This window comes from Ixodes scapularis, unplaced genomic scaffold (assembly GCF_016920785.2).
Source record: "Ixodes scapularis isolate PalLabHiFi unplaced genomic scaffold, ASM1692078v2 PGA_scaffold0__279_contigs__length_252992795, whole genome shotgun sequence".
In the NCBI taxonomy this organism is placed as follows: Eukaryota; Metazoa; Arthropoda; class Arachnida; order Ixodida; family Ixodidae; genus Ixodes; species Ixodes scapularis.
Genome location: NW_024609835.1, coordinates 69,057,916 through 69,082,450, shown reverse-complemented (window position 1 = coordinate 69,082,450; position 24,535 = coordinate 69,057,916).

Sequence of the window (24,535 nt, the reverse complement as noted above, 5' to 3'; positions counted from 1 at the left end):
GACAGTTAGGGAACCGGTACTATTGCGAATGTAGTACATTCGCTTTCACTAACGGAGCGCGGCAGACAATCGATTAGTGCACAATGCGCTTTGTATTAAAAAACGGACCAAAAGAAATGTCGATCGCGCAATAAAAAAATAATCTTCATAAAAAAAAAAAATATGCGAGCGACCACTTGGGCGCTTCCTTTGTATTATAAAAATTAAAGCCGTAGCTTTCTTTTTTTTTTTTTCTAAATTAAGCCGCGACATTCATTCTGCTACGAACTTAATGGTGCCGAAGAACGGAACTTCGAGCCCATAAACGACCCTCAATGCTAACGAAGTCAGTTAACAAATGCTCTGAAAAAGTGGATGCCATTGACTGACCATCGAACAAACTCATGATTCCTTTTGGGGTCAAGCCTGTGAGTCTTTCAAATGCGCCTTCTTTCTCAATTTATACCAATTTCGAAAGAGTGAGAACGAAGAGGTTCGCTCGCTGAGCACGGAACACCCAAAAGTTAGAGAGGGGACCGCATCTATCGTCACTGCGCATGCCAAATAAATTGAAGCCCTCATGAGAATGTTTATGCCGTTATCGAGTTGAAATACTTTCAGTGTGTCAAGTATCAGGAACAAACGACCTATATCTTTAACGCGCTTCAAAGTAGAACGGTTTGACAGTGTTTTAATGACCCACCGCTACCGACAACATCCGCCATTAACTCACCTAACAAAGAAAAACACGAATAAAGGCAGCGCAGAGTAAAATTTAAATTTAAAGTGCAGTCCTTTGAAGGCGAGAATTTTTAAAGAGCGGTCTTTTACGGGCTTGTCCGTTTCCAGCCTCCCTCAGGCAAATTGGAAACTATCCGCCTATGCGCTGTAACACAATGGTATGCAGTCTAAACATTTGTCAAAATCTGTGGAGAAGTTAAAAGTTCGGGTTAGTCCTAGTACTGAAATAGATTTGCTTATTTTATTTCTGTGGTTTTCAGTTTGTGTCTGTTTCTCTTTAGTTACATTACACAATTATGAATAAAAAAAAATAAAAATAAACTTTAGTTTTAGCCTGAACTCAGAGTGCGGGCCCTTGTTAAGTGCATCACAAAAACTTCAAGCGCGGTAGTCGTCTTTTAGTCAAGACCCGAAGTGGATAATCACGCTCTCCTATCTCCTTTGTTATTTTAGTTGGACTTCATTTTCGGTAGCGAAAGCTCACATAATCTTATCTTCACGTTTACGGGTGAGATGATTATGCTTCGCGCTATTATTTCTCTAAAGGAAATCGTTCCATATCAAAGATGGCTTCAATCCCCTGATTGATGCCTGTGTCAGCACGGTTGTCCTTCACGCCCCGTTTTGTTTCAGCAGTAACCACATTTCATACCGTTTATAAACATTTACACTAAATAGTTGGAATTCCTTCTAGGGTGACTTTTGTTTTCCCCCGACGTGGCGTAGTTAGTTTTTTATTCCAACGACTTTAGGGTCGTCAAAATTGTGTATGAAGAGTCCACCATCGGTTTGGAATCTTACAGGGGAAAAGAAACGACTGCTGTTTGAACTGTAGGTACTTAGAAACTTCCATGTTCTACCAAAATGCAACATGCATTGCATGACGCATTGCATGCATGTATGCATGTAGATGTCACTCAAGGTGGGTGCCATCTTCAGCGAGTGCTTAAAAACTTTGTGAAGCGATGTCAACAAAAGCACTTTCTCCAACTCTGATCGGGGAAAAAACAAATTGCTACCGAAACAGACGCGTTTAAAAAAAAAGGCCTAGATTCTGTGAAGACGAAAAACAACCAAACACATCTAGCAGACTGGATAGATAGGGCATGTCTATCACGGCCAAATGGATAGTGCAGTCCTGCGCTTTGAGCCTGCACAGTAGACAAGGGTTAATATGGAGCTCAAATTATAATGGTGTTGCGAGTCAAGTAAACCATCATGCGGCCTACGTTTGTATACGCACAAACCCCGACCAGACATGTCAGGAACCCACATAAATTTGTCTCCAGAAATCCTTCCGTGACGATTGGCAACGCCTGCGTTGTTATAAATTTATGGTAAGTGGCCTAAGCACACACCGTATTCGGTCGGCGCAACATGACGTCATGAACTAAAATTGGCCAATCTCAAACGAACCTTAGTGGTCAACCGGTATCGAAAATGCATCGCGGGGGATCTCGCGTGTAGGATTGCTTCGATTCTAGACAATCTACTAATTTCCACCAAACATGTGAAGGCAAAGGCGAACGATGAGGAGAATTTGCAATGTATCTAACTGAAAGCGCCTATCTTTTTTTTTTTTTGTTCAGGTGTTTGCTTCGTTTTTTTAAAGAAAAAAACTTTCCCTTAAGTTTCTTGCGGAACTGTCTTTTAGAGTGCTAAATAAAGATGGTCATCTCACATCCTTCCTGTGCATGTATCTCGTTCGGTGAACATGCAAGCCCGTAGCTGCAGATTGTCGCACCTACGGCATTTCGACGTCAGCTGTGTGTGTCCACTATCCGTAGAACCAGAAAATGATATCATAGTGAAACATGTTGTAATCAAACAGACGAGAGTATAGGACTGCAGTAGGCTAGCCGAAGCAATCAACGCAAAAACTAAACACACACACAAAAAAAAAAAACAGAGTAGCGACAGGTTAAGAACGCCTGGCGCACTATCAGCTAAACTTGGCCGGCTGAAGCGACGTTCTGTACAGATAAAATGCCTACACTGCCACCAATTTTACTATGTGGCGTTCATTGTGCAAGAGGTGTCACGGGACATATTTACGTCCCCTGGCCTCTATAGTGTATGGAAAAGAAAAACGGTGCGTTGTCCGGGCATGCGCGAATGTCCGCTAATAATTTACTGGGAACATAGAATGTCTACTACTTTTTGAAAAAATAAATAAACCCGACATCAAGTGGTGGTCAGTTCCATGCACGTTTCCAGCCATAGTGCTATTCTAAACACCCCCCCCCCCCTTCCCTCCTCTACACCGAGAAACTGAATTATATTTATTTAATATCACATCTGTTTATCCGTTTTTGTGCTGTTTAATGTCGAAGCATGGTAGTAATAAAACAAAACCGTGACGTAATCTTTAAGCGCACAGCATCGCGCGGCATTTACAGCGAAAGGTTGAGTTGAAGAATACAGGTATCCTTGGCTCGATCGCCGTCCCCTCCTGTTCATATCTTTATGAGCATTATATAACGTATTGCTGGGCTGTATCAGTGCTGGAAACACAGATTAAAAACACCAATTCCTTAGCAGTGGCGTAGCCAAGAAAATATTTACGGGGGGGGGGGGGGGGGGGGGCTGGTGCGCCATAAGCCCCCCCCCCCCCCCTTTCCCCATGGCTACACCACTAATCCTTTGTCATGCTCCTACAGCGGTGGGTAAGTCGCTCGTCTAACCGTGACCGATTGTTAACATGTCTTTAAGAAAAATAAAAAGGTTCCTGAAAAAAAAACAAAAAAACGAGCCAGTGGTGAGTACTGCGGCTCGCTCTAAACTCGTCAAACACAAAGTTTGGGCCGAAGTACGTGGAGCTAACCCATTGGACTATCACGACGATGACTTCGCGATTTTGTCGCCAGCCTCCAATTGGCGCGCTCCGCGAACTTTCACTTCCAACATTGTGTTTGACGAGTTTAGGGCCCCTGGCGTACTTTTGCCTCGCGAATTTTAATATCACAAGCATTTGACCCGAGCGTATAAATAGACACAAAAAAAAAAAAAACCCGAAAAACCAACCACTGGGTGTGACGTCATTCCTAAAGGTTACAACTGCCTTGCACGTCCCTCTTGCGAGGGGACGCGTACAGCGTTTTCGACGGTTCGGGCAACGCTTGCAGAAGGCGTGGCTATAATCCGTCCGCCGTGCATAGACTGCACCTGGTGCTTTTTTGACACGAAAAAAAGCTTCTCATACACGACACAGCTTGCTAAATGTCTGATTTCTTAGCACACAAAGAAGCTTGCACTATACATAAATCATTATTAACCTACCCTTTCATTCAGAAAATCCGTCACGTCTTGTCATAATGAACTATCTTGAAACACAAAACTCGGGTATAGTCCGCACTGTCTAAAATGTCAACTCTTAAAAATGTACAGTCCGCGGACTATACCCCCAGAAAATACTGTATATAAATATATATCGGCTTTTCTAATCAGTCAAACATCCCCTTTCGAACACTTCCTCGCGTCCTAGCCACACGGGGTTCTAGGGAATTACACGAGTACGCAATAAATGGCACTAACTTTATTTGAAAGTTTGGCTAAACCCTGCTGTCTCACTCCATCTTTTTATTTTATATATTGGCACGCGCGTCGCCGAGCGAGGGCTTGCGGGGCCGGATGGTTACCACCCTTGACAGTCGCGCGGAAGGTCTAGGTTCGATTCTAGTCAGTAGAATGTTCTATTTATTCTTTCAACTTGGCGTTCTTGTAAGTTCGAGAGCATTTTAGTCCAATCGACTTGCGAATGTTCTACGAGCCGAAAGTTCTACGCCGAATGTTTCAGAAACTCACGTGTGTACATAAGGGACTCCACATGGTCAGTAAAGTCAGTCCCGCCCCAGCGTTCGAACCTGCCGTTTTGCCGCCATCGACGCCTGCGACGCCAGCCTTTTTCTATTGTGTTTTTCGGCACAAGCTCGCCCTATTAAACGTTTAGTTTTCTTCAGTTTTAGGGGCGAAGCTCCTTAGGCTCTAGCCTTGTCCGTCCGTCCGTCCGTCCGTCCGTCCGTCCGTCCGTTTGTCCGGCCGGCGTCCGTGCTCACATAAAAAGAAAAAAATGTTTGCGCACTCAACAGGATTCGAACCTGTGCGGGGAGACCCCAATGGATTTCTAGTTCATCGCCTTAACCACTCGCCCACGACTGCGGGATGAGTAGGGGGCTCTGAGATGTGGTAGTAACGCAAGAGCTGGGGATGTCATGGATGAGACGGTGCATGTAGCCGCTCAACGTCTATACAGGAGAGGGCGCTGCGGCCAAATGCGTATATAATCGCGTTAAATTTTGCATGCATTGGCTCAACGTTTATAGAGGAGAGGGCGCTGCGGTCGAATACTCCAATGCGTATATAACCACCGTTTCATACCACATATTCTCTTTCTGACATGGACCGTTGACTTAAGCGGTGGAGATGCGTTCCCACGGCTTCTAGCGGATCCAAGCTGATCCGCTAGAAGAACCACTGGCTCAGCATTTCAACGACCATAAAGCAGTAATAATGAAGTCGAAACGCAACCCGGAACTCAGCACTACCTATGAGCAATAAAAAAATCAGCAGCATCAGCACTACCTAGGAATAATAAAATCAGTACCATCAGCACCACCAGACCTTCGCCCCAATCAACATCATTCACAACGTGGAGATGTGGACATTTATTTGTCACCTCATTGTTATTCATTACAATATACACAAACACGTGAACGAGCGTTCCAGAAACATTTTCAATGACCACCAGGTGGGTACCTACATGTAGTAATGTGCTTCAAATGATTTTTAAGAAATGCCGAAAATAAGAAGATGAGTATTAATTTGACATATCGTCTTTCTGACGATATGTCACATACCTTTATCAGGTCTGCCGTCACAGCACAGCAGGAGAAAATGAATCACGTCTTTAACTGTATAGAATTGTTAAAAACTCTGTTGAAGGTTAAACACATTTTGGAGGATCCTGTTGGCTACGCCAAATTTGTAGTAGTCTACAAATAATTGTCACCTTAGGGAAGCTAATGAGACTCATTTACTCTATCTTACTTCTTATTTCCTCTCCCCGCTAGCCTGATCATCATCCTCTTCTTTTATTGCCAGGCTGTCTTGAACACTTATTTATACTTTATTTGTCTCTATTTTGATAAGTTGTGCTGATGTCTTAGTATTCGATGTTTTAGGAAACAGCAATTTTTTTTTTATTATTCTATAAAACCCCTTGTGCGATTAAACACAAACACTGCACTTTATATTAATCCCACGCGCCTCCGTTTATTCCTGAACAGAATTGAGAACACTTGTTTTAAAAACAAAAGTCCTATAAGAAAAACACCCGCAGAAATTTTAACTACGTGGAAGCTTTTGAATCAGTGTCGTGCATTTATTTTTATGTATGTAAGGAAGCGCGCTCGAAAACGCTACTTCTTTTTAAAGGTTAAAATTTTTTTTTGTAATTTATATTTCCGTCAGGGTAATATGGCGGCGGGTTCCTAGAATACAATACCAGAATGTTCATTAACTAATTACACAGCACGAGCGAAACACTTCGTTCTCGAACGCAGACGGAGTAAAAGCAGTTTCCTTGCACACAAAGTAAGGAGATGATGTCATTGACGTCATATAACGCCTTTCTCAGGATGCTTTGCTTAGATTCAACGTCACCGCAGTGAGGAGAGCATTAGAAAAACAACAAAAATAAAGCTCAGGTGAAAATGTAGTGCGCGAGCCAAACATTGGTCCATTAAAAAGCACTACTGGTATGAGTTACGAGGCTTATTTAAAACTAAGAAATGCTTTGTATCTTACCGGTCTGGATCTCGGAAAGATTGGAGGTGTCAGTTTGAAGAAGAAATAGTAACATTAGAATTTAAATAAGAAGAAAATATGAGAAAAATGGTACACGTACGACACACCTTGATCAAATTTAAGTAAATTATATTCTGGGTTCTTATTCCAAAATTGTTGTAATAAAACTTATTAAACTTTATCTGAGAATTATCCTATGCGTCCCGTTTTTTCAAAAGTGTCTGTTTCAGTATATGTGAAGGGTGCCGGTTTCATCAGTCATCTCATCACCACATACCCTCGGCGAAATTTATTTATGAAAGAAGTTGAATTTACGTGACCAAACTCCTTTTTGAAGTATGTTCATCTTTTAAAAGCGCCTTTTATTTTGAATAATTATAAACATCTGGAGTGTTTAATTACACGGGCTTGCCATGGCGTGTGTGTCATGAATTCGCGGGAAAAATTCGGTTTTTCGAGTTATCATGAGTACATAATTTTCTCTCGCTGTAAATTCTTAGCAGTCTTGCAGCATTATTGCTTTTTTTCGAAATAAACAAAAGAAAGACTAGACAACATATGTTGATTTAAAATGAATATTTATCCTGAAGCTGTCGCTTGGTTGAAAGCAGGATGATCTTGGTTTTATGTGAATGTTGTCCGGCAAATTACGAAACTATTTTATTACAAAACTTTTAGATGTTCCATGTTTGCAAAGCTTGGACAACTAAGCAAATGGAAGTGGCGATACTGTATAAAGATTCCTGCCCATCAAAGCGAGAAAAAAAAACTCGGCAGAGGCTCGACCTTTTCATGCACGCAGGTGGTTGATATTTCACAACTCCTCGGGTAATACCTTACAAATCAATTTATGCGTTGTGAACGAAATACATCTCCGCTGCATTTAGAGATATTAAAAAGATGAAACTCAGCCATGCTTATCAGTCAACTAAGCTGATAAAATAAATTTTTCCAACGAAAGGATAAATCGTTCAATCATAGCAACCTGATGGATTGCAAGAAATCGTTCATCAACATTTTCATGGACAGTCCGAAAACCGTAGGTATGTTTTTTTAAATATAAATTTGCCGACATCTTTACGAAAGAATCCATAAATATAAGGCACTTTGCGCTCCCAAGTAAAGAAGCTTTCAGATTTGTTCTTTAAGGATAGCGCGCTGAGGGGTATGTGAAAAAGCAAAAATAAGGACAACTGGTATCTTCTATCTCAACGCTTCTTCTTGAGATACATTCTTGAAAAGTTTTATGCTCAAACTTCATATCACAACAGTCGAGAAACCAAATGCAGCAATCAATGGAGGGAGGTAGGGCAGTCGGAATCGTCAAGATATACTTAACCTTAGAGGTGAATTGGCGGTGCTGCGACAATGAGCTTGACATGTTACCTGCTTACATTTAGAAGAGTCTCGCATCGCAGACTTCTATATTTTATAAGTCTAAACAAATATTTGGCCTCGTTCTTCACCAAGCTTCCGCCGTCATTGGTTATTTCAGTGCTATGTTTGAAAGTAGACACAATTACATTTTTTAAATGTATGCCATTCTTATGTGTTTTCTTAAGCCGTTGTCCCACTTGGACACTTTCAGCAGTTATTTAAACTAAGAGAAGGCAGTTTAAATTTTTCTTCCAATATAATCACCAAATTTGTGGCTATATGCGCGCAGATACTTATATTTTGAAAACGGTTCCTATGTGAGATCAAAAGGTCATGTCTGAATGGCGCATAAATTAATTGTTTTTTACATTTCACGTATTATGCCACACAATACGCAATGCATTGTGTGTCAGAATGGCACACAACGCACAGAAATATCTGCACCACTGGCGATTCTTCAGCACGCTGTAATCAATAAGATTTAGTTTCCTCTTGTTACATTATAACCTTTGTGAAACGACGTAACTTTTTGCAAAAAAAAAAACGAATATTCAACATGAACAGTGGAGACTTCCTAAAAACGGACTTTTCTAGACCGTATCTATGTTTTCAAACGTTCGTCCACGCAATACGACACTGCAGGTTGTGGTTTTTCACAATTTCGGCCGTAGTCTGATAACACTATTCAATCAGCACTGAACCACCGACCGAACTGTAGCGCACTATGTTCTGTTAAAATTATTTTCTTAAGATTACTATGCGATGAAATAAACGTTAATCTTCGGAGCCTCGCGCGCGTGAACGTCGGCCTACGGGCGATCACATTTTTTTATATATGATTCGATCCTAAGTGTACTTAAATTTCAATCACATAGATATAAATAAAAAAAACTTACTTTTTGAACTTCCTGAGTGGATATAATTAACCACTTTAATATAACATTAATTTACCTCGTTCCTGCTGGGGTATTTGTGTATATGGAAGGAATCCCCAATGCCCCCTACTGGTCCCGGGCACCATTTCATCGTTTGGAGGTATTGTCAAGGTATTCACGAGTATAGCACAGATATAGACACGAGCAAGAGTTTTCGTCTGCGGTGTTTTAACTTCGTTAAATTATCTCGGGTAGAGGTTAGTGGCGGCTAATTCACTACTCCAGTCGGCTACCGAGTATGTAAGTGCACCGCAGCTAGGTGCACATAGAGCGAAGCAGGAGGTGAAAAATTCAGGAATCCTTGACTCCATTCCCACCCCCTTGCCGTTTCAAGATGGATGAGCGTTTTACCGGCAACCGTTTTTGTATCGCTACTGTGTGATACCGGTTGGAAACTGAAATTTATTAGTTACGCTCGTACTGCACTGGGTAAGTTGCCCATCTCAACCTCGAATTATCAGAGAGGTTCAGTTGATTGTTTCTTTAAGTACAATAACAATGACTGGTACACCATGGACGCTTCTGTGTATGGATCGTATTGTTACTCTGAATCCCTATTGGTGGTATCGGAAATATCTACTAAAACTCCCACTTTTTCACATACCTCAAATGAAGACCGAGCTGTTGTCTAAGCAATCTGTTCTCTAAGCCCTCATCTCGCTGGTGTTGTGGCTCAGTCTTCTCAACTCCTTGTTGTTCGAGGGTCGTGTTTTTCGTTATATATTGATTGGTTTGAGAGGCAATCAAACATACCCGCTCCTATACTTCCTCGCACTGTATAGTAACACAGGGCACTTGTGCATTACACGAGTAGTCAATAAATGGCAAGAACTTCATTGAAAGCTCGGTATAGCTATGTCTTACTCTATGTTTTTTGTGCTCCAGAGACCAATTTTACTCTCCACCAGGTCAATAACTACAGGTTCGACGACTGTATTTAGCTGCTTTACATGAAGCGCATAAAATAAGAACAGCCATAATCCTTCCATATTTTTCTGAGAATTTAGTCAGGTACTTTTAAGAGGTCTGCCGTCGTTGCGTAGCAGAGAAAAATAAAGCACTTCTCAGCTAAAGCATATTTCTCCATACTCTTATAACATTCTATTTTAATAGATTGTGCCGACATCTTGATGTTGAATGTCTTCACGAACAGCAATCTTCTTTCTTATATTATTATTCCGAGCCTCTTGTCTGACTAAACACACACACCACACATCGGATTAATCCTACGCACCCCGTTTCCTACCTGAACAATATTCAAAACGCTTGTTTAAACGACAAACAAAATCTAGTAAGAAAAAGCCTGCAGAAACAGTTATTATGCGGGTGCTGTCTTAATTAGTGTTATGCATTTGTTTTCATTTATCGCGAAGAAGCGCGCCCCAAAACACTAATTATTTTTAATTAGTTGGCTCGCTTATTGCGATTTATACTGCCGTTATGGCAATATTCCGCGTGTTCTTACAGCGAAGGGCCAGAATGTTCATAGAAGAGCTACAAGCAGCACGTAAAACACTTCAGCTTCGAACAGATACGGACTAAAAGCAGTTTATTCGAATAACATGAAGGTAAAGAAAGAATCTCTTCAATTTCATATCAACGCCTTTCTTAGCCTGCTTTGAAGATCCTACGTCAGCGCAGTGAGGGAAATAGTAAGAAATCAACAACAACTAAAATCTCCAGCGTAAGTTTAGCGCGCAAGTCTTTGAATCGGAAGGGCTGATATCTGTTTGTGTCTCCGTAAACAATCAATACTCGTGCGAGGCTTACTTAAAAACTAAAAAACACTCTGCATCCAATATTTACGCCGGTGCGGGTCTTGAATGCATCACGGATGCCCGGTTGATGGAAGCAAGCGAGCTGGTTAAGATGCCACCCGTAAACCCGATGCCGATATTTTGTTTTGTTTCTAAAGTTCTTGTTTTCTTGTCGTACGTCTTGTACGGCAAGACTAAAAAAAAAACGATATCTACCATTTATTTGTACTATTAAACCAAATCTACAACAAATATTTCGTAAGTTTTGTCTGAGACTTCTCGTAGGCGTTCCTTTTTTGTACTCGGCGTTGGGTTTTATTATAGATTGATGTCTCGTTAATAAGGAATTTCGGGGAACCTTTTTTGCACATCCGACACGGTAAAAACGACCCTCCTGTACGAACGGCGCATGTGCGATTCTTCTGCGCTAGCACATGGGCAGTTCGTACCGGAGGGTCCATCGCACCGTATCGGGTGTGCAAAACTGGTTCGCTAAAACACTCCCCCCTCCCCCCCCCCCCCCCCCCCCCCCCGCCTAAAGTATCTACATCATCCATTTCCCCAAACAAGAGACCGTAATTTCGATTGACTGTAATAACTAGACAAATATGAATGTATTTACCCAGTTCGTACTAGGAAATGTTTTTCTTTCGTTATTTTTTTGGCGCGGTATTTGTACTAACGCGATCCGTATTAACGATACATTAATGTAAATAATGGACGTTAGTTTGATCAGTTCTGTCACCGCCACATATCCTCGGCTATAATATTTTTATGTCAAACAAGTTCAATTATTTACATACTTTTTCCCTTCAAACTCTTTACTTTTTACAATCAAATTTTATCTTGAATAATGGCAAATGTCTGGAGTGGGGGGGGGGGGGCAGTATTGTGTCAGGTAAAAGCGCTCTCGTCCGCTTGCATTGGCTCATGGGTAATGGACTGGCAAGAAAAGGTTCGGTTTTCCGAGTTAATTACGGCGAAGGTAGTTTTTCTGAACGTTTTTGCCGTTTTTGCGAAATTTCCGATGGGCTGCTTCTTCTGTGGTGAAACAAATATAAAAAAAAGTGTTAGTAACCGTAATTTCTGTTAACATGAACTGTTTGCCGAAAACTGTCCCTTAGTTGAACGTTGGATGATGCTGACTTCACGGAAAATTAATATCACATTTTTACGGATCAAATACATTAAAGCCAAAGCCCAGAAGCCAAAGTCCAAAAACCAAAATGCGTTGGACAGTTTAGATAAACTCGCCTTTGCCATCTATATAGTTGTTCTTGTTTCACAAACATTGAATATGCCAAGTTTTTTTTTCATAATATTTTTTGTTTGAAATTAAATGTGTGTGAAACAAGTACGGCTCTACTGATGGCAATTGCGACACCGCATGAACTGCCCAGCGAGTCAACCACTGGATCAAACAATGTCGAAGGAGCCTTAACCTGCCCAGGTGGGAAAATATCTGATATTTTACAACTTAACGGCTGAGACGTTATAAATTAATTTATATGTGTTGAGAATGAAATACCTCTATTGAAAAGCATTGGCTACCGACGTCAAAGTTAAATAACTACGCCGTCTCTGAACCGGCGAGAATATAAATGAGTTCACAATTGTTGTTCGTTTTGAATTGATACTTGTACTTACTTATGCATACCAAGTTCCTAGCTCAGTCATGTATGCGAGCTTGTAAGTAGTAGTTTTTTCTACCGTAAAACGTCCAAACACATCTTTTTTTTTTAAATACTTGGGTACTTTATTTTCATTATAATGGCACGAACCTTCTACATGCAAGCATCGTTACTAGAAATCACTCAGGAATAATGACAGTATGAACAATCAATTATCTATATTATAACTTTCTTGTATTATACTTGCGTGCAGGGTGTCGAACCGAAATTTTTATCGGTTCGGTTCCGGTTCGGGTTCACGGCTTTCGGTTCGGTTCCGGTTCAGTTCCGGGGAGCAAAAAATACCGGTTCGAACCGGTTCGAACCGGTTCGAACCGGTTTGAACCACTAAATTGAGAATATATTTTCCGCGTAAATAGTGTATATACTGGCAATATACACTATTTACGCCGTGAAGCGATTAACTATATAGTTTCTTCGATCGTCCGTGCAATTTACCTTTGTTTTTAGGTACCAAAAATATTAATTTCAGTTATTTAATTGGCACGTAAGAGTAGAAGAAAATCTACATTAACATACATAACGTCGTGTTCATACATCCCTTTGTTTACGAGTAAAATATATTTTACCTGAATCGAAATGTTTAAGTACAAGAGTAAAAAGTTGAGCTTGTTGGTACATACCTGTAAATAGATCAGCTTCGAATTTAGAAATATACGGTATTTTCTTGCCATTCCTTCGTGTTTAAGTAAAATTCTAAAGTTCAAGCTGATCTATTTACACGGTATAAAATGTGGTCGCGAAGTAAGGTAGGTCGTCTGAAATACCCGTGATTGGTACAACTTTGTGTCGCAGTATTAAAAGTGAAACCGTGTCCTTGAACTAAGGAATTAATTACATCACATAAAAGTATGAAATGAGCACCTCGTGGCCCTATATATCATAAAATAAGGTTTACGAAATAACTTCACAATATATGTATATGATGACGACCCTACTGAGCTAAAAGCAATGAAATTTTCAAAATGTAACTAAAAGTTTTAGAATAATTTTGGCAATCCAAATACGTGTTGTTCTAACCAAACATTGTTTAGACTCAGCACCGCAGGCATGCGACTAATCATGCAGCAAGAAGTAATCGCAATTGTTCACTCTAATCTATACGCACCTTCGAACTCAGATTAAAGCTGACCCAAAATAGCGCTTGCCCCTAGTGAACATTTCCTTATACAGAATAAGCTGGCATAGCCTGCCTGTTGAGGCTTAAGCCTCAACAGGCAGGCCGGCATCTTGTCAATAACAATTGTTCTTGACATGATGCCGGACAATTTAATTTGCAAATGAGCATCACCATTGGTAATTGATGATTTTTACGCGATAGCGTTAAGGAGCTCATGTCGCAGGAAATCCGATGCCGGTGGCGTGACTAGAAAATCTATATTGATCGATAGGTTCATGACGTCAGAGCTACATATCCTCGCGCAAGATTTTCAAACAACCCAGAATGCTTACGTGAAACGTGACATCACGCGTGGAATGAGTGATTAAAACATGATATGTAATGTGAATTAAAGGTCGCCGCATATTTCAAATGATTTTACTTTTGAAAATAATTCCTTTGCCTTAAAGAAAAAAAGAATAAGAATTTTAGGCGGGATTCCAACCCACGACCCTTTAGTCGCGAGTCAGACACCACGCGAGGCATGCTTGCGGGGCAAATGAGAATGCAATGCAGACGAGACCCGTTGACGCTCTCGCGTTCCACTTTTAAAGACGAAGCTTAAGCGTCTTTTAAGATTTTTTTTTATAAGTAAAACGAAGTAGTATATCCCGTTCTACTCGACATGGCAGCTGCTTAATTGGACGCTTTCTGACGGTTTGCGTGCGTAATCGTCATAGTTCCGACGCGTGCCCCTGTTTACTTTGTTTTTGTCCAGCCCACAGACCCATAAAAGTAATGTTCACCACATAAAAGAGGCAATAACAGACTTCTATATGTTTGAGAAGTTAGATGTGTGAGGAACACATAGTTATTTAAATTAGCTTCAAAATCAGAAATGTATGTAAGGCCGCCCCATATCACTTACAACGTGCCTGTCGAGGATAAAAACGCCGGAAAAGATTGGCGGAACACCTTTCAAATAATTTGGGGGGCATTGCTTTAGAGTGGTTGGCCCTCTGCTTATGTTGTCAAATATTCAGTTAGTAATTAAATATATTTTATATTGATCAATAAATTTTACTCTATAAAGTTCTCATAACCGCTTGATACCGACGCTGAAGGACGATACTCGAAACTATACGCGAGCTGTGGAGTCTGCGTAAAAGTGTTTTTCTGCTTGGCTGATTGGCAGTTGTGAAACATCGGATTGCAGGGTTCGCTAAAAAGGACCCTGTGCTCACATAAAGGATTGGAAGTCACATACACGAAATGCTCAAAAAGAGAGAGATAATTAATGTTATTTTTTTTCAAATAATTCCTTGCAGAACGCCTCACTGCAAAAAGAGATGCGTAAAGATGCGCGCAATGAAATTCATGATTTTACATAAATATCGCGAAGGACAGACAAAGATTCTTAAAATCTTAGTATAAATCACATTTAATGAGCTTGCATGAGCTCGAAACTTCGCGAAATACTGCCTCGGGAGGCTAATGTTATATTCGGTTTTACCTGCACTTGTTTTGGGCCCTCACTTTACAACACTATGCTAGAGTAGTCATGCGCTCTAACATTTCTCTAGGCTGCCGTATATCATCGCGAACTGCTATAAATACTGCACAACTTTACAATTAGGACATTTATTGCTAGTGTTGCGAGCATCACATTTCAACAGAAAGCTGAACTATTAGGCATGGTATGCACGTGACGTCATCACAGTATAGGCTAGTGGTCATTGCGATTTCTTCTCGCTGAGAAAATCGAATTCGACGGTACAAAACACGGTGCAGGAGGTTCAAGCTCAGTCAAAGCCAAGCATTTGAAAGGCACGTATTATTATACGTAGTGCATCGTCGTGAGGAACGGCGCGAGCGTCCGGCACGACAAAAACGTGCTTTTTGGCAAGAGCGCTTTTGCAAACAAAGTAGTTTCCGGGGTCACGCTTTTTGGTCTGCGCCATAGATGCAGGGAAGAGGAACCTTTACAACACAGTATGCTTTTAAAACTGCCCCCCCCCCCCCCCCAGACACGCACACACATACACACAGACGCACTTCTTTATACAGCGGTGCTGTTAAGGACTAGTTTCCCAGTGTCGTGTCCGTCAACGAACAAACGATGACACTAAACTCCGCCATCTATAAATGACGACGACAACCAGACAACCGGCTTGCTGGTTGTCTGGTTTCCACCGTCGTTCGTACAGGGTGGCAACCCCTCCAGCCTTTCCACTCTGGCTTACCGACTTGCGGCCGGCCATTACTTCATTCCCACCATGCATAGTACAGCTTTATTGGTCGTCAACAGAGTGGAAAGACTGAAAGTGTTCCTGAGGAATTACCTCCTTCGTTTGTGGCTGTTAATTTGACAATTTTATTTGACGCTTGTTAACCGCAACCCTTCATTGCTTTTATTTTGCACCCTGTGAAGTTCCAAGGGGTCATGAAACGATATTGGGTTGGAATGTTCATGACCTTTCCGAGGCGTACTGGTCCTCTGGCCCAAGTGTACTCGCACAGGCCGCCACTGATTCAGAAGCTTCTTCGTCGTGGTGATATTGCGAAGATTAAACGAGAATATTTCTTTTAGTCTTGCCGTCCCAAAGGTTGATGACGTAATTGTGGGATTGAAAGCACCCGCCTGTCGACAGTCGAGCGCGGCTCATGGATTGGACACGAGAACTGCGTCAGCACTTGACATCGGCTCGTAACAATCAATGCCTTGGTGGACACTCGGGCAGTGGCTCGTGTTCCAACCACTGCGGTGATGAGAATAGCCCAACTCTAACCACGGCCGGACTGGAAGCGCGCGCTCTCTTCCTCTTCTTACGGCCTTTGCAATTGGGGCAATCGCCACCCCCCGCCGCAATTCGCGGGGGGCGCTGTCAGCTCACCCCTGGCCTACCCTTTGCCGTTTGCACACAGCGCGTCTGACATGCAGTGTATCTCAGCGCTGTCGCAACTTGCGGCCGAGATTTTTATAGCCTTTGACACCTGATCCTTACGTTTAGACCCTCAGCCACTATCTAATGCGTTTGTGATGAGCCCAAAGCGGTAAATATTTGATGCACATCTCCGAGAGATTGAAGAGTAAAAAGTTGTAAGTAGAGGCAGCGAATGCAATTGCGGAAAAAAATATACTTGTCTTTACCTCCAGGACTTCTGTTGCAACTCAAGAACAGGAGGAGACGGACCCCTTCTACGTGGAGGAACTTTAAATGATAAATAATTCGTACACTCTCGTGAAATGTAAGCAGGCCCAATCTATCTTGTGCCGTGGTCTGCATTATCATTTCATAGGCCGCCTATGACGTCGGTCAGCTGCTCTAGACGAGGGTGTAGTAGACTGTACAATTTTTGGCGCAGTGCACACTACAGCCTAAAGTGCTTCCTCGAGGGATTGTGCACATATCCAGCTGATTTTTCGTTTCTGTTCATGACCGTCTTTGCATGGTCAATCAGAAGTAGTCTGAGCAACTTCTTGCAAATTAAACCAACCAAGCGCTGTGAGTGACTGTTGTCAGTGCCTCCTGGGCAGCGTAAGATTGGCGCGTCTTCAAGATAGGGTGCAATGAGTAGTTGCAGAACTTAGTGCACATTTCTTCGCGAAGGTGCATAACAGCCTTAAAAGAGAAAGCAACAATGTTGTCCAGAAGTGCGAAGAACCTAGGATTTGGATAATGAAGTCCGCGTTTATCCTGGCCTTGCAATAAGACGAACAGAGGATCACCTCTGTTACTCGTAGTCAACAGCATAACACAGAAGTCGCACCCCAACTCACTAATGAGTTTCACCAGATAGCCAGACATACACCAGACCAGAGTATGTCACGGATGTAGATGGAGCGCAAGGCTCTTTTAGATTTTTCAGGTCAGTGGTAACCGAGTCGGGCCAAGCCACTGCCAACTGCTCAGAATCAGTGTCTGACATCTGTATTTGCTTAGAAGGGGCCTTTTCTTTGACCATGACCGCGCTTTCCGAACAACGGCGTGCGAGGGGTCAGAGAAGTACAGAAGTCCATGTCATAGGGGAACGCAGTTTGCTGACGACACTGCCTGTCGGTAGAGTGACTTAAATCGGCGCGAAGTTCAATAAATCGTTGCCAAAACAACAACCTTTGAAGCTCGAACACCAGCGTAAAGCAGCTCGAAGGGGCTCTCCGAGTGGGGTGAAGTGGGGTGAGGTGGTTGCGCTCCTGGCGGCGAGCAAGTGAACTACATACGGAGAAAAAATGCCATTGACTCCCGGGTGATTGCAAAGGCAGTAAGAAGAGAAAGAGAGCGGGCGCTTCCAGTACGGCCGTGCTCTAACAATGCCTGGTGCTCAGCACGCGTTTTCGTCCTTTAAAATCCCAGCGCGGCGGTATGATCAACGTTGGCGGCATCTGGCTCCGAGTTGAGGGGATGAACGATGCTCATATTTCTCTAACTGTTTGGCGACTGCCATTGCCTAGACAAATAAGCAAAGTCAAGTTCAATAAGTTATTAGTGTTAGAGAGTGATCCTGAGTAGTATTTAGTAATGTATAGAAATATTTTTTTAGCTGATTTAAGCAAAATACAGAGGGGGTCGAAACTTTGGCAATGTCTTGCGAACAACGCTCGTGTGAGATTTACCGCGACTGCCAACCTTCGGCTGTTCCTCTGAGGTCGCTAAAATATCTTATTTCTTTTTTAGGTATTCCTTCCGTAGACACGTGTAGTTCTATGTAACGTCATATTAATAAGTCGCATTTAGTCATTTCAGAACTTCTATTCTCAAGGACATTTCTGGGATGCAGTTCAGCAACAACGAAAAAATGTTTCGGTGCCTCAATAATGTAAAATTGGTCTTGCAACATTTTTTTCTGTACTTTCAATAAATAGTGTTAAGAAATAGTTCCTGACGTTGATACCTTGAGGAAACATCCATTAGTTTTCCCCTAATAACAGATGCAGAAAAATAAAGGACAGAGACAGCTGTTGATTTCTCCTCAACTCGCAATTTGAACAAGCGGCCACGTGATCTGACGCCAATAGACCCTTTCCGAAATTCAGTCTGGCCACTTTGATCACTATCATCATCTGTGGAACGGCATCTGTGCCATACCAATGGCGGCCTTCTAGTGACTGATAAAGGAAGACGTTGAAGATGCACCTAAGCGGATGATGCGAGGCCTGTACATTCGGGGGGTCAGTGCGACACGACGGAGGAATAAAACACAAGAGCAACGTCAGCGTTTATTTCTAATAACTTAGATTCAGTCAATCTGTGGGCGGCACACAATCGGCTTTAAAGCACTTTGGTGTATAAAATTTTCTCGAGGCATCTGAGTGGGTTTGAGCTTTGTTCTGATTGCAGGTTCTTGGTCACCATCGAACTGAAAGTGATCGAGAAAGAACTCACACTGAACGATTCCTTGCGTGCCGTTGACTTGCGAAAGTGACGGTGCCGATACAAGTTCATTTCCGCCATTGATATGGCAAAACCTAAACTGCTTTGCCAACCACCAGATGGCACTGAATTTCGGAAAGAGTCTATTATGTACCACCAGTCTTTGTCACAGTCATGCCCTCGGCGGATAGGGTTTGGAAAGCAAAAGCATCGGCAGAGCTTCAGATATTGTCACTGTTGGGCTATTAATTATCATATTTAATTGATAAGAGTTGTTACCCGAATGTTTGGCGACGCTGATTGTCATGAACCCGAGCACTCGACTAGGGGTTATGAAACTCGCTTACGTCACGGTGTCACGTGACCCTCGGTGCGAAATCGTGATGTCATGTTACGTCATGCTGTCAACAAGGTTAATACATCTAATGACTTCCTCAAATTAATCAAATTGATGCAGCGAGTCACGTGACATTACTTGACAACATGTATTGACACCATGACGTCACGTGACAACGTGACACTTGGTTAATCACAGTGCCAATACAAAGGTGCCACGAAAACCCACAATTCCATACATTGTTATTCTGTATATGATCATTTGATCAATAGATAGAAATACAGCCGCCAAGTTTTTATTCCCACATGTTCATTTTGTGATACTAACAAAAAAGAAAAAAAAAGAAATATTACCTTGAACCATTTTAAACCGGTTACCGTTATATTTTTTTTCGGTTCGGTTCCGGTTCAGTTCCAAGATGGCGGCAAAGATTTCGGTTCGGTTCAGTTCCGGTTCGGCTAAAAATAACGGTTCTGTTCCGGTTTTCGGTTCGGTTCGGTTCCGGTTCGACACCCTGCTTGCGTGTAATGAAATTTAGCGAGAGCAGCTTTGGTGACTCTGATTGTAATGTCGACGCCAAGCCTCCCGTTGCAATCGAGAGAGCCGGCAGATTAAAACTAATTGTTTCTTTTTATTTGACAAATGCGTTTATGCAGCGATATAGGATCGCGGAAAAAAGTTTACAAAAGACAGAGAGGGGATCCAGGTAGCGCGCTAAAAAAGTGCCTTACATGGCACTAGCTTGGCACACGAATGGCAATCCTAAAAGCCTATAATTTAGGCCCAACGCGGTTTTGCTCCATGGCGCTAGTTAGTGCCACGGGACTTCTTATTTTACGTTTCTATGGCTTTCCTCTTTTTTGGGGGAACTGGCCATATAATTGTTGGAGTGACATACTTCAACCCAGAAATGCCGGATGATGGCCAAACTACTAGCAGTGCAGACCAAGTCTGGCACTCGATTGGCGATTTAGGCCCAACGTTGCCATATCTAAACCGAAAAACCACTAGTGAATGAAGCCTATCTCTGGCACTTGTTTGGCAATCTAGGACCCCAAAGAGGCTGCTGGTTACAGGCAAGATATCAGCTGTGAAACCTGACTTGGGCATTTGTATCGCGCATTAGGGCCTAGATACTCAGTCCCTGGCCAAAGGAGGCAAGTTCGATTCTATACATTGCCTCTTTGGACTCGTTAAGGCCATAAATATTCAGGCAAAAACCACATGTTGACCCAAGAACTAACTGTGCTACGTGAGGACGATTTTTGGATTGCGGTCTTGCTTTGTGCAAGGGCGACAGAAATTGATGAACAACAGTTCATATTTTCTTCCTCGGAACGTTATATTTAGACGCAAAAGCGTCGAATAAAAAAATATTAATATAGTCAGTGCAATAATCACTTCACTAATAATGTACCTTCTGCCGAACTAAGATAATTTATTAAATATATAAGTTTTTGTAAACCCCGCCAATGTTTGCTTTTTCTATCTAGATTTTTTGTGTTAGCCTTCAGTATCAATCGCTGTAAAGGTACTGTACACGTTAGTAGTTCAACAAGGGTGGCTGAGTATTTCAGGTGTTATTCGAACCTCAGTACACGAGTAATTTATTTTGTATAATTTATTTATTTGTCAATACTGTTCCCCTTTTTTACAGGGTGGTTACAGGGGTGAAAGTATCACACATCTCAGATAACCATATAAAGCAGAAAAGCACAACCACGCTTGTACAAGCTGTAACTTCGCACTTTTGCGCTTTTGAAAACGCAACAATAAAACACACTCAAGGCCAACGCACAATTAACCTCGTGTCTGAAACTCTTCCCCAAATGCGACAATGTCATATATATTCACAAAATCACTCGGTAGCTCGTTGCGTTTTTTGTTACAGTTCTAAAAAAATATATTGATTAGTGTCATTATTTACACAATGAATTTCGTAGGCTCTAGTATGCACCCCAATATTGGGACGACTCAAGCGTGGTCATAGGTATTGTGAAAAGCTCGGGGTGATATCAAGTCACCCGGAGATAATGAGCGGCTGCGCCTTGAGCTAAACACAAAATTTTCATCCATGTCTGTGAGTCCCCTTATATCATACTTTGCGGTTGATAAAATAGATCATCTTCTCCAGCCCAAGGAGATGCCGCTCAGTTATGAAGTCTTGATGGATCACTAGAATTAACCCGTCAATGTTTTGATGGGCCTTCAGTAAAACCACAAGTTTTGCATCAATTGATGGATTATTTCTTTAGGCAATATATGATTACATCGCATTTTTCATTCAACACCAACCAAGAAAACATTTCGGGATTTTTTTTTTTTTTATAAATCCGCGTTAACAGTTCAGTGAACAGGTAGACATAAAGACGGGGAATCATCTTTTTTTTCGTCTGTGTTTGTCGAGATAAATTTTTGAAAATGCCCCTGCGCCTTCTTTCCCGCCTATCTGTCGTAGAACCAATTGCAGCAACCTACGGAGGGAGTTCACCGAATCGTCATTCTGAAAATATTCTTGAACCTAAAAGTGAAGCCTGTGCAGTGCCTCTTATCTTGACGTCTTTCGTGCTTAAGCGTTTCTCTTTGTCGCATCGCCGGCTTAATTTTTAGGTCACAACAAAGTTTCTGCCCCGTCAATCACGGAGTGTCCTTCGCATATCAAGCAGTAATCTTTCCACTGCTATTGCTAGGCGAGAAATAGGCAACGGTTTTTCCTAAAAGAGTATGTCATTCACTTTTTTAATGCGAGAGCATTAACGGCCTCATGAAGCGAGCCGACGTCATCAGCTTTGAAGCCGCGCCAAACAGCACCTTAAATCCTTTCTCCGAGTGAAGCCAGCTCTTAGCTATGGAACCACGCGAAGAGCCTAGCCGAACGGCACCTAGTTTCCTCTGTCCCAAAGGAGCGGAGTAAAGCTGATCGATTTCGGTTTCAGTCCCATTGGCTGGCGCGCGTCGACGAGGATCCCATTGACCGCTGTGAGTCAGTTTCAACGGCCGCCACTCCGTGGCGCTGCGTGTCCGCCCGCGCGCCGCTAACACGAAACGTCCAAAGTCAGAGCGGCGAGGAGAGGGCGCGCTCTGCTGCCGTCGGCGCAAATACGCTGCAGACGAAATAAGGGAGCAGAACCATGACGTACGTGTTTTCGCATTCATAACGAGTAAAAAATGCGTATTTTTTTAATTGATGCCACAGTTTTAGTTTGGTTACTTTCATCGATTATTTGGAGTTGAACGAACGCAGTTCAAATGTGTCTTACCACACAATCACCGCATTCGTGGCCGTATGTGTACAGAAAGCTAACCAAGCAAGAAAAACAGGCAATCTGCAAATTCTGCAAAGCTTAGGCATTTATTTCTCGTCCAGTGAATTTCGCCACACAATGTGTGGAAGAACGACACCCAATGCACGAAGAGATACTTAACATTTACGATCCTAAAGCTCACTTAGTGATATTTCGTAAATATCGGGCGTGTTATTCTTCGTTTTGTTAGATTTTCACTCTCGTACAACAATACAGCCTTTCGCAAGAAAACAAACTCACACACACACAAGTATTTAACATAAACGGTGCAGTTTACCCCAGAACATGCTTTCATCGACTGGATATATGGTTCCAAAGGTACTTCCATAACAGATGAAGCTACCGGCGTCTCCACGAGTGGATGTTTACCATTTTGGCAGTACGCTGGTAGCACGATTAGGTTATCACTGAAACACCGAAATGTAGCGCACAACGTTATCTTAAAATTGGTTCCTTAACAATCGCATGAGGAGATATAAGCTAAAACCGCTTCAGCTTCGCGCGCGGGAAGACGGAAAGTTTACGCGAGGTCATATTTGTATTCACTCTATGATAGTGTTGGTAGTGCGAAAGTATAGATCAAGCCCAGTGTAAATAGGAACTTCTGATTCTTTATATCGACTTGGTGTGCTACGTTCTCTTTTATGGACAGCTGCTGTTGATTTTTGAACATTCCCATGATTCTGGCTTACAGGCATATAGGACGGTGCGTATTCATTATAGCAATCCAGACACTATTCTTGCTTTGTAACATCAATCTTTGCCCCGTCCTCTTCAGGCTTCGTTATTGAGGTCCCCTGAAAAGAGGTGTGTTTTGACATTCTTAACATGCCTACTTATGATTTGCGCAATCAATAAATTGGCAAAAGAACTACAGATTTATCGCGCGCATACAAAACGGGAGATTCGGTTGTGCAATGGCAGGCATAAACGAGTGTAATGCCCACTAAATCGACTGATTGCAAACACAGAGGACTCTACCACCATACAATAAAATGGCTGTGGTAATCATCAGTTGAACGAGCGCTTCAATATTTCACCTTCTATAAAAGTCAACTTCTAGGGCAAAGTTTGAAAGGTCACTGCCTTCATATGTACCTATCAAAACCAGAGAATTGGAAGACGTAAACAATTGGGACACTGCAGATATAAATTTAAATAATTTAGGGCTGCTGAAAACAAGAGAACGCTGACAAATAGTTTGTTTTTACTGGTACAAAATAAAAACCAAGAGAAACAAGGCGACAGTACCGCAACCCAATTTTCTGAACCAACGACTTGGCGGGCAGGCGTCTACGGCGCCGAAATTTTTGAAAATGTATAATTTTTTTTCGTGCATCACCAATATGCTTTTGAATTAGCACCACTGAGAACACAAGAAAATACAAAATGAATCGTTTTTCCTAAGTATGGTGTTTAATTGGGCTCATTAGTTCACCATGTAAAACCTAAAAAAAGCTCCGACGTCAACAAGTATCAGGACGAAGATGACACAAGGTGCTAACCTCTCATTAAGCGCTGGCCTCTTTGTGTGGAAGCAGTACCCAAAGTTCACTATTTGCTTCTGGCAACTTTTGATCGTTTTCAGATACTGGTGAAAGTATCCACGGATGTGCTACGCATTTCAACACAAGTTAGGTTTTCTTTTCCGTGGTGTTTTAACTTTCTTAAATAAGCCCGCGTAGCAGTTACTGCAACTATTTTAGCAAGCCGGTTTTAAGCTACGATATATTTGGGGCCTCCTAATGGTCCCTATATGTGACATCACATCCAGGATTATTAATTTCCATCGATCATTTTGAGGGTTTTTGAAGAAAGTACTGTGAAAGCTTCTAGTAATTCTGCCTTTAAACCAATATCGTTGAATTGAAAGTCAAATATTCTTCTTTTACTATTAAGAAAAGTAGAATTGAACCTACTTATGGTGTCGTAATGAGCGTATGGCCAACCCTCTAAGACCGATAAGACCGACCACCGCGAAGCTTTTGATCGCACACGTTGGCAATATTCCTACGGACCTTGAAATTCTTTAATATGCGCCTATATTTCGTTCAAATTAAATTGTACGCTAATTCACACCCATCATAAAAATGTGAATACTGAACACACGGTTCCAAACAGCCAAATTTCTTTTCAG